The sequence below is a fragment of the Hevea brasiliensis genome, chromosome 1 (genome assembly GCF_030052815.1).
Source record: "Hevea brasiliensis isolate MT/VB/25A 57/8 chromosome 1, ASM3005281v1, whole genome shotgun sequence".
Taxonomy (NCBI): Eukaryota; Viridiplantae; Streptophyta; class Magnoliopsida; order Malpighiales; family Euphorbiaceae; genus Hevea; species Hevea brasiliensis.
In genome coordinates, this window is record NC_079493.1 from 26,228,093 (window position 1) to 26,238,754 (window position 10,662).

The 10,662-nt window shown below is 37.0% G+C and overlaps 1 non-coding gene across 1 annotated transcript; it reads left to right on the forward strand.

Moving 5' to 3' along the window:
- Nucleotides 1-4,526: 4,526 nt before the first annotated feature.
- LOC131169760 (small nucleolar RNA R71) lies at nt 4,527-4,633 on the forward strand. The gene has a single exon (XR_009140667.1). It is a non-coding gene; the product is annotated as a small nucleolar RNA R71 (small nucleolar RNA).
- The last annotated feature ends 6,029 nt before the right edge of the window (nt 4,634-10,662 follow it).

Below are 10,662 nucleotides of genomic sequence, written 5' to 3' on the forward strand. Positions count from 1 at the left end.
CTTTGTAAATACGGGCACTTTCATAAGCATCCATCCTCAATTCCTCAAGCTCATTAAGTTGTAACAACCTTTTCTCACCAGCTTGCTTAAGATCAAAATTCAAGGTTTGAATGGCCCAATATGCTCTATGTTCTAGCTCCACAGGTAAATGACAAGACTTACCATACACCAACCTAAAGGGAGTAGTTCCTATAGGGGTTTTGTAGGCAGTCCTATATGCCCATAAAGCATCATCTAGTTTGATAGACCAATCTTTCCTAGAATTGTTCACTGTTTTCTCCAAAATATGCTTGAGCTCTCTATTAGAAATTTCAACTTGTCCTGAAGTTTGAGGGTGGTATGGGGTAGCTATCTTGTGCACTACACCATACTTCCTCATTAAGCTCTCAAATTGCTTATTACAAAAATGGGAACCCCCATCACTAATTATAGCCCTAGGAGCTCCAAATCTGCTCAAGACGAATTTCTTCAAGAATTTCACTACCACTCTAGCATCATTAGTTGGAGTTGCAATAGCTTCCACCCACTTTGACACATAGTCAACCCCAACTAAGATGTATCTATTACCATATGAAGGAGGGAATGGCCCCATAAAATCTATTCCCCAAACATCAAATAATTCCACTTCAAGAATATTATTTAGGGGCATTTGATCTCTTTTTGACAAATTTCCACTCCTTTGACATTTATCACAATCCGACACAAATTTCCTCACATCCTTAAAAAGATTTGGCCAAAAGAAACCAGCTTGCAAAATTTTACTAACTGTCTTAGAGATGCCAAAATGTCGTCCATAATCAGAAGCATGGCAATGATGCATAATACTCTGTACCTCCTCTTCAGGAATACATCTTCTAATTAGACCATCACAACATCTCCTAAAGAGTAAAGGATCATCCCATCTATAAAACTTCACCTCATGCAAAAACTTTTTCCTTTGTTGCCATGTCATTCCTAGGGGTAAAACTCCACAAGATAGATAATTCACAATGTCTGCATACCAAGGTAGTTTAGCAACAAGAGAGAAAAGTTGTTCATCCAAGAAAAACTCATCAATAGGGATTTCATCCAATTCTTCACCATCCAATTTCAACCTACTAAGATTATCAGCAACTACATTTTCAGCTCCTTTCTTATCTCTAATCTCCAAATCAAACTCTTGTAGCATCAGAATCCACCTAATGAGCCTAGGTTTGGCCTCCTTTTTACGGAGCAAATACCTGATGGCTGCATGATCTGAAAATATAACCACCTTTGAGTCAATAATGTAAGGTCTGAACTTTTCCAATGCAAAGACAATTGCCAAAAATTCCTTTTCAGTTGTTGCATAATTTGTTTGAGCCTCATCCAGTGTTCTACTAGCATAATAAATAGCATAAGCCTTTTTGTCCTTTCTTTGACCAAGAACAGCCCCAATTGCATAGTTGCTAGCATCACACATAATTTCAAAAGGTAGGCTCCAATCAGGTGGTTGCATGATTGGTGCGATGATAAGAGCTTGCTTCAACTCGCAAAAGGCATCCAAACACTCTTGGTCAAATACAAATGGTGTGTCATTACTTAACAAATTAGACAAAGGTTTAGCTATTTTAGAAAAATCCTTGATAAAGCGTCTGTAGAACCCGGCATGTCCTAGAAAACTTCGAATTCCCTTGACATTGGTAGGAGGAGCCATCTTCTCTATCACTTCAACTTTAGCTTTATCAACCTCTATTCCTCTGTTAGACACCAAATGTCCAAGCACTATCCCTTCCTGAACCATGAAATGACACTTTTCCCAGTTTAACACAAGGTCAGTATCTGCACATCGCTGCAAAACTCTAGAAAGGTTAGCCAAGCATATATCAAATGAAGATCCATAAACAGAAAAATCGTCCATAAAAACCTCCATTATGTCTTCAATGAAATCTGAGAAGATTGCCATCATGCACCTTTGAAAAGTGGCTGGTGCATTACATAACCCAAATGGCATCCTTCTATAAGCAAAGGTTCCATATGGACAAGTAAAAGTGGTTTTCTCTTGATCATTTGGATGGATAGGAATTTGAAAAAAACCTGAATATCCATCTAAATAGCAAAAGTAAGAATGCCTAGCTAGTCTTTCCAACATCTGATCAATGAAGGGAAGTGGAAAATGATCTTTTCTAGTGGCAACATTTAATTTTCTGTAATCTATGCACATTCGCCAACTAGTCACTGTTCTGGTGGGAATTAATTCATTATTTTCATTTTTGACAACTGTCATTCCACCCTTTTTTGGGACAACATGTACTGGGCTCACCCAAGTACTGTCTGAGATGGGATATATGATCCCTGCATCAAGCAACTTCAAAATTTCCTTTTTAACAACTTCTTTCATATTTGGGTTCAGCCTCCTCTGATGTTCAATAGATGGTTTACAATTTTCTTCCAAAATGATTCTATGCATGCAAAAGTGTGGGCTTATTCCCTTAATGTCATCTATGGTGTATCCCAAAACTTTTCTAAATTGTCTCAACACTCTTAACAACTTATCAGCTTCTACAGTACTCAAATTTGCATTTACAATTACTGGATAAGTGTTATTAGTGCCAAGAAATTCATACCTGAGCTGAGAAGGAAGTTGCTTAAGTTCTACCTTAGGTGCATCTTCTTCCTTGAATGATGGTTCCTTAAATTCGACTTTTTCCTTTTGTGTGAGTTGAAAAATTGGAGCAGAAATGAATGGTGGACTTCCCTCTAAGTGTTGAGCATATGCAGCTATATGAGGGTTGTCATAATCTATGCCTCCTCCATGAACCGAACAATTTTCAAGTGAATCTTCTGGATATTTCTTTCTGAAGTGTTCTTCAACCAGCTCATCAATGATATCAACTCTCAAGCAAGTATCAGCTTCAGAATGATGCTTTTTCATAGTGTTATTAATATTGAAAACCAATTGCTCTTCACCAACCCTAAGAGTCAGCTTTTCTCCCTTAACATCAATCAATGCTCTCAGAGCTGTGAAAGGCCTTCCCAAGATAATTGGAATATTAAAATCTTCCTCCATGTCCAAGATGACAAAGTCAACAGGTATGTAGAACTTCCCAACCTTCAGAGGCACATTCTCCAAAATCCCTTCAGGATACTTGATTGATCTGTCAGCTAACTGAAGAGAAATGTGGGTTGGCTTTAGGTCTCCCATGTTGAGCTTCTCATAGATGGAGAGGGGCATAAGGCTAACACTAGCCCCTAAATCACATAAGGCTTTTGTAGAACAAGATTCTCCAATGTGGCATGGAATTGAAAAACTCCCTGGATCCTTGAGCTTTGGAGGAAGTTTCCTTTGGAGGATAGCACTACATTCTTCTGTCAAAGCTACAGTTTCATCATCTTCAAGTTTCCTTTTGTTTGAGAGAATTTTTTTCAAGAATTTTGCATAAGAGGGCATTTGTGAAAGAGCATCAACAAAAGGCACATTTATGTAAAGTTTCTTCAAAACCTCTAAGAACTTCCCAAATTGCCTATCAAGCTTGGCTTTGTGAAATCTTTGTGGGAAGGGAAGTTGTGGCTTGTAAGGCTCAGGAGGTATATATTTCTCTTCCTTTTCTTCAATTTTCTCTTTATATTTTTCTGCACTCTCTTGTTTTTCACTCTCAACAGTTTCTTTCTTATTTTCTCTCTTCTCACTGTTTTCACTCTTCTCATCATTTATAACTTTCCCACTTCTTAAAGTAATAGCTTGACACTGCTCTCTTGGATTTTCTGGTTGACTTGGAAGCTTCCCAAAAGATTTAGCACCTGAGGAAGATGCTTGTTGTGCAATCTGGTTTTTCAGCATTCTGTTATGTGTTTGCATCTGTTCCAGCCTTGCTTTCATCTCTCTCATCTCCTCATCATGCTTATTTTGGTTAGCAAGAATCTGTTGCAATAAAGCTTCAGTGGTGGAATTTCGTTCTTGCTGTTTTGGTGGAGGGTTCATATTTTTCTGCTGAAAATTAGGCAATGGTTGCCTATTTTGCTGATATGAAACTTGACTTTGCTGTTGTGGTTGAAAATTCTGATTTGGAACTTGACTTTGCTGATTTCCCCATGAAAAGTTGGGATGATTCCTCCAATTTGGATTGTAAGTTTGAGAGTAAGGATTCCCCATTTGCTTGTTTCCATAATTACCAACATATGCTGCTTGTTCTCCATAATCTACTCCACAGCTGGTAGTTTCCTCTGCATAAGCCACTTGTTGTGAACTTCCAGCTGATGATGATGAACTAACCAACATACTCAGGTCTTCCATCTTTTGAGCAAGGACATTTGTAAGTGCATCAAACTTTGCATTAATCATGTTGAATGGATCAAGATCATACATTCCAGCAGCTTGCCTTTTCTGAGTTGGAGCTAGTCCTCTTGGACTACTCCAAAGATGAGTGTTCTTTGCAATTTTCTCCAGTAGCTCATAAGCTTCATCTTCATGCTTAATAATAAATTCTCCTCCTGTTTGAGCATCAATGATTCCTCTGATTGCAGGAGTAACATTTGTGTAGAAATTCTGATTTATCATCCATTTTGGAATGGCATGATGTGGGCATAATCTCTCTAATTCCTTCCATCTCATCCATGACTCATAAAGAGTTTCATCTTCTCTTGGTCTGAAAGCTGTCATTTGATTCCTCAGCTCTTGAGTTTTTCCAGGTGGAAAATATTGTGCAAGAAATGCATCAGTGAGTTGCTCCCAATTTGTAATGGAGTTGTGAGGTAAAGAATCAAGCCAATCCAATGCTCTATCTTTCAAAGAGAATGGGAATAGCTTCAATCTTGCTGCATCATCAGACACTCCAGGTTGTTTTTGCATGTCACAAATCATAGCAAATTTCTTCAGGTGTGTGTGTGGATTTTCAGAAGGATGTCCTCCAAATTGAGAATTTTGAATCATTTGAAGAACTCCAAAATCCATCTTATAACTATTTGCATCAATCCTTGGTCTTCCTATGCTCTCTCTCAAGTCATCAAAACGTGGAAAAGCATGATCCATCATACTTTCTCTAGGCACGTTTGCATTAACAACTTCTTCTCCTTGGGCTTCATTTTCATTGTTTTGACCATTTCCAGCATTACCAACACCAATTCTAATTCTTTCATCAGCCATTTCTGCTTCTAATTCAGTTTCTCTCAATGCTTCTTTTCTTTTTCTGGTTTCTTTCTTGTTGGCTTTACAAAACTTTTCAATTTCAGGATTGAACAGTAAGGTTGTGTCACTTGAGCTTCTAGCTCTTCTCATAAAAGGTTAAAAGTACCTGAAAAAGAACAAACAAACAAAAAATGAAAAGATAACAAAAAAAATAAAACTAAAAACAACTAAAATAATCAAGAATTCAATCTTAAACAAACAACTCCCCGGCAACGGCGCCAAAAACTTGATGCTTCCCTACCGCAAGTGCACGGGTCGTACAAGTAGTATAGAAAAATATCGATCCCACGAGGAGTTGTGTTAATGATTGAATTTTTGATATAAAAGTTGACTAAATCGAAGTATTTATGAAATTAAAGTAGTAAATTAATGGGTAATGGAGTATGCAATTTAAATGTGCAAAATTAATATTCTATTCAACAATGTATTAATTAAACTAAAATTGCATCAAATTGAAGTAAGCAAGTTCAAATATGGCAATATTAAAATGGTAAGCAATTAAATTCGATTAGAAATTAACAATGGTAAAAAGGCGATTCCGGAGTTCGGGATTTCATATTCGAGCTATTTTGGGATTTTAAATTGGTTATCCAATCTTGTGAAACTAAATGGTTTTAAGGAGATTAATTCTTAAATCCTTTGAATTCCCTTTCGAGTGAGACAAAGAGTGCCTTAATCAATCTAATCCTACTTTCGTGGACTTAGAATTAATTAAGACCCATTAAGTTCTTTAATTAATCTGTGAATCCTCTTAATCCTTAGCCTATTTCTAGGTCTAAGTTAATTAAGTCCAATTTCTTGATTATCTATCACAAGGCCTTCTCCTTTCGGTGCTTCAACCATGGATTAAGAACATCACTTAATGGGATCCTACACTAAGCATGTCATTAAGCATACAAGAAATGAATAAAACTCATTAAGACCACAAAATATGGATTACCCAATCAAAATCCACAAAATATCTCAAATATTACAACCCTTACTCCAGAATCAAAAGTAAACTACTCACTATCCATAATGCTTACAAGATATGATGAGTTTAAATGGAAATAAAGCTTTAATCTAAGCTAAGAAGTAAGAAATTAAACACTAGAAATGTAGAAAAGTGTAAGGAAAGAAAGAAATCTGCAAATCTTGGTTAAAAATGGTGTGGAAGGTGAAGGTGACTCTTCAAATTCTGCTCAGCCCCCCTTTCCTTTTCTGCTCCTTGTCTCCCCCTTTAAAATGGGATAATGAGACTATTTATAGCATTTTTTTCTGACATGGAGCCCTAAAATGGTATGTTCTAGGAGGAATTATTTGAGGGAATCTCCTGCCAGCTCATTAATGAACTCTTCATGGGATGCATAAGTGGGTGCATAAGTTATGCAATCCCTTATGCGATTTTGGCTGGTTACGAGTCACTTATGCTTTGCATGACTTGGTGCATAGGTTATGCACAATTCCGTGAAGGTGCATAAGGGAGGCGAGAATGTGCATAAGCTATTCGGTCTCCTTATGCACATTTCTTTGGTTCGAAACGTTGATCTTTCTCCTTATGCAGATCTGCATAGCTTATGCGGCAAGTTATGCACAGTTTGGTCAATGCATATTTCAGCTTGAAAACTTGTTTTTGACATCTTTTTGCTGTAGAAGACACTCCTCAATGGCAAAATTCTCTTTAGTCCTTCAAAAACACCATTTTTCCTACAAAACAAAGTAAAAATTACAAATTAATGCAAAATTGACAACTATGAAAAACTAACTAATTAACTAATGAAATTAGCTAAAAATGACTAATAATCAAATAAAAAGGGTTATAAAATTAGACCTAAATGACTATGCAAAATGTATGCATCAAAATGATTAAGATAAAATAGAGTGTTCCGGTACACTGTGTGACATATTTTACTCGGATATACTGTAGACGGGTAAGGGGTGTCACACCTATAAATTTCAGCAGCCTAGGGGTGGTTAGGGTTTGATGAATTTACTTGAAGCAAAGTGTTTATGAGCTGCCCATAGCATGAGATGAGTGCTTGAACATGATTGTGTAAGTGAAATGCAAGTATAGTGCATGAATGAACTTGAGAACTTGGACATTTGAATAACATTAGGGTTTGCTCATGTAATAGTATGTTAACCTTGTAATGGTCAATTAGTGACCATTTGAATGTGTGTGAGGTGGAATTGAAGTGAGTAAGGATGTTGCAGTGGAACTTAGGCATGCTGCCCTTGGTGATCTGCAAGACTGGCTGTGAGTCCAGTAGATTTGGGTGGCTATAAATGGAGTTGTAGAGGTTCAATTGGTGCACGGCTAATTGGACATGAAACTAGACACATAATGGTATAACTTTGGTGAAGAAGCCCTACCTAGAAAACCAAACAAAGTTAACCTAAAAATTGTCCTAATCTGGGTGACTTGAATTTTGCCTGGGCAAAATGACCAAATGAACAATGTTCATTCATTTGGTCATAACTCAGTGTGGAAAGGTCCAAGTGATCTGAAATTTTACCAGCAGCAAGCTGAGACATAGATCTACAACTTTCATGAAGAAAAAAAACCCAAAATTTGACCATAACATGTCCAAAAACTGACTTACAGTCAATGTACAAAACCTGCAGAATTGGTTCTGCCAGAAAAATATGGAAAAATTTAATCCGGCCAGTTATGGTATTTAGGCCATAACTTGAGCTACAAAACTCCAAATGGAGTGATTCAAAAAAAGAAATGTAACTAGACACAATAAGGAACAACTTTCATGAAGATAATTTTATCAAATTGCTACTGTACAAATGACCAATAGAACAGTAAACTTAGTGCTTGAAATCTAAAAATTGTGAATAACTAACACTAAGCTTTGTAATGGTATTGGCAACCAATACCAACAACTTTAGAATGCAAAATGTGGTATGTTGAGGATATTAGAACCAATATACCTATTGTCTATGATAAAGTCAACATTTTAGTTGACTAATGAAATGAATACTAACCTTACATGTAAAGTACAAATAATCAAGAAATGACTTTGTAATATACCCTAGTAGGCCTAGTGTGATTGGTTTGGATAGGTTGGCATGCCAATAGGGTTCTGATAGCAATACTGCGTATGATGTATGGCTCCATGCCGTTCTGTGATGATAGCCTATGGCTATACTAATTATGATGTTATACTTGGCTTTATGCCTTATTGCTTTTATGGCTTATTAGCCATTCTGTTTGCATACCAGGAGACACATTGTGACTGATGGTGTGACGGCCCGAGGTACCTGGTACCCAATGCTAGTTTACCCGTTTATCCAGTCCGGTCAATTTATATAGTTTACTTGGGTATGGAAAAGTATAATTGTAATTGAATTGATTACTAAAGAAAATAAGGAAATTAAATATCAAGAATGATTACAATAAAATAAAAAAGCTCAAAATCATGAACAAAACGATTAACAAAATGCATGAAAAAGTTAATATCATAAATTGTAATTAGCCTTCAACTAAACAATAAGTTAGTAATTATTCTTTTTTTTTTTTTATGAACATAATAACTAGGAATTATTATTTTTATTTGCATATTATATTTTCTTGTATTATTGGCACCACTAAGCTTTATGTTTAGAGCGTCGCTTTTGCAACGCGTAGGTACTGAAGATTTAGATAGAAGGCCCAGTAGACACAGACTGGGTATGGCCGTTCACAGTTCTGCATTGTATCCGTGTTACCTCACAAACTACAGTGCATTAGTAGGACACTAGGTTCCATTTTGTATTTTGTGATTTTTGTAAGTTTTATAATTAAACTCTTATTTTATCATGTATATTTGAAACCTATGTAATATAATTTTGTATTAATGTAAGTATTTGTAACTTTGTGTTTATAAATAACATATGAGAATTTATTTATGATTTGAGCCTGATGATGATGTGAAATGAATGAAAGACAAATGGAGGAATTGTTAAGAAATTATTGTAAATTGATTTGATACAAATGGAGTTTGAGAATGATTGGAAATTATTGGAAGTGTTTTTCACAGGTTCCGAAGAACTGTTTTATCCATTTTTAGCCGGTACTCCACTGGATTTTCTATAAAATTTTCGGAACCCCAAATGAATTTATAATTTCAATAAATGAATTAAATGAGTTAAATTTCACAAATTGCACTTCATATCCATAAAGAAATAAATTAAGGAAGAGTAAAAATGATTGAAATAAAATATAGTGTTTCGGTACACTGTGTTGCATGTCTTGCTCGGCTACACTGTAGACGGATAAGGGGTGTCACATTTAGTGATGTCAGAGCACGGTTTAGGCGTTTCTGGGTCTAGATAGAGTCCATACCATGCATTGCGTTTATAAGAGTCGAGGTGACACTAATGCAGATCTGTTTGTCTTTCTTATTTTGATTAGGATATGGACCCCATGTCACAGAGAGCACTAGATGAGGAAGTGGAGAGTCGTGCTCCACCTACAGCTGAGACTGGGGGCCAGGGAGAACTTGCTCCACCAGCACCAGCAGTGCCTGCACAGCCTCCACCGGCTATGTTTTAGTAAATGGCTGAATTCTTCAGACAGATGGCTGGGGTTATGCCACCACCAACACTTCCACAGCAAAAATCCCATCTGGAAAAACTGAGAAAATTTGGGGCTGTGGACTTCATTAGTAAGAAAGAAGATGACTCGGTGGCGGCTGAGAATTGGCTAGACTGTACTATAAGAGTATTGAAGTAACTGCATTGCACCCCAGAGCAGAATTTGGTGGGTGCTGTGCCCCTACTTCAAGATGATGCCTATCAGTGGTGGGACACTATATCTAGTGAGGTCCAGCCAGAGTTGATAACTTAGGATTTCTTCCTTGCTGAATTTAAGAAGAAGTATGTGGGAAATGTATACCTGAAAGACAAAAGAAGAGAGTTGATTAGTTTGAGATAGAGGCAGCTATCAGTAGCAGAGTATGAGAAGGAGTTTGTTAGACTAAGCCGCTACGAAAGAGAGATAGTCCCTACAAAAGCTGAGAGGTGCAGAAGGTTTGAAGAGGGGCTAAATGACAACATTAAAATAATGATCACTGCCTTGGGGATTACGGACTTCGCAAAATTAGTTGAAGCTGCACTAAAAGTGGAAAGGGTTAGAGTAAGTGAACAGAATAGGAAAGATAGGCAGCGTAAGAGGAAATTTAGACCAGGGCAGTCAAGTATACTGACTGATAGTAAGAAGTTTAAAGGTTCTGGTTCATAAGATCAGACACAGGGCCAGAGAGGCCAGACTGGGATATCTATAGCTAGCTCCCCAGGCACAGTAGCAAGGGGATTAGCCTCAGTGCCTGAATGTATGCACTGTGGTAGGAGACACAGAGGGGAGTGTCGACTGTTAATCGGAGAGTGTTTCAAGTTTGGGACTACGGACCATTTCATAAGAGATTGCCCTCAGAGGAGTGGTTTAATAGCTCCGGTACAAGTTGATAGACCTGCCCCTACAGTTCAAAGGGGTAAAAGATCGGGTAGAGTAGAAACAGCTGACATTTCACAAAAGATTATTTATGAGACAG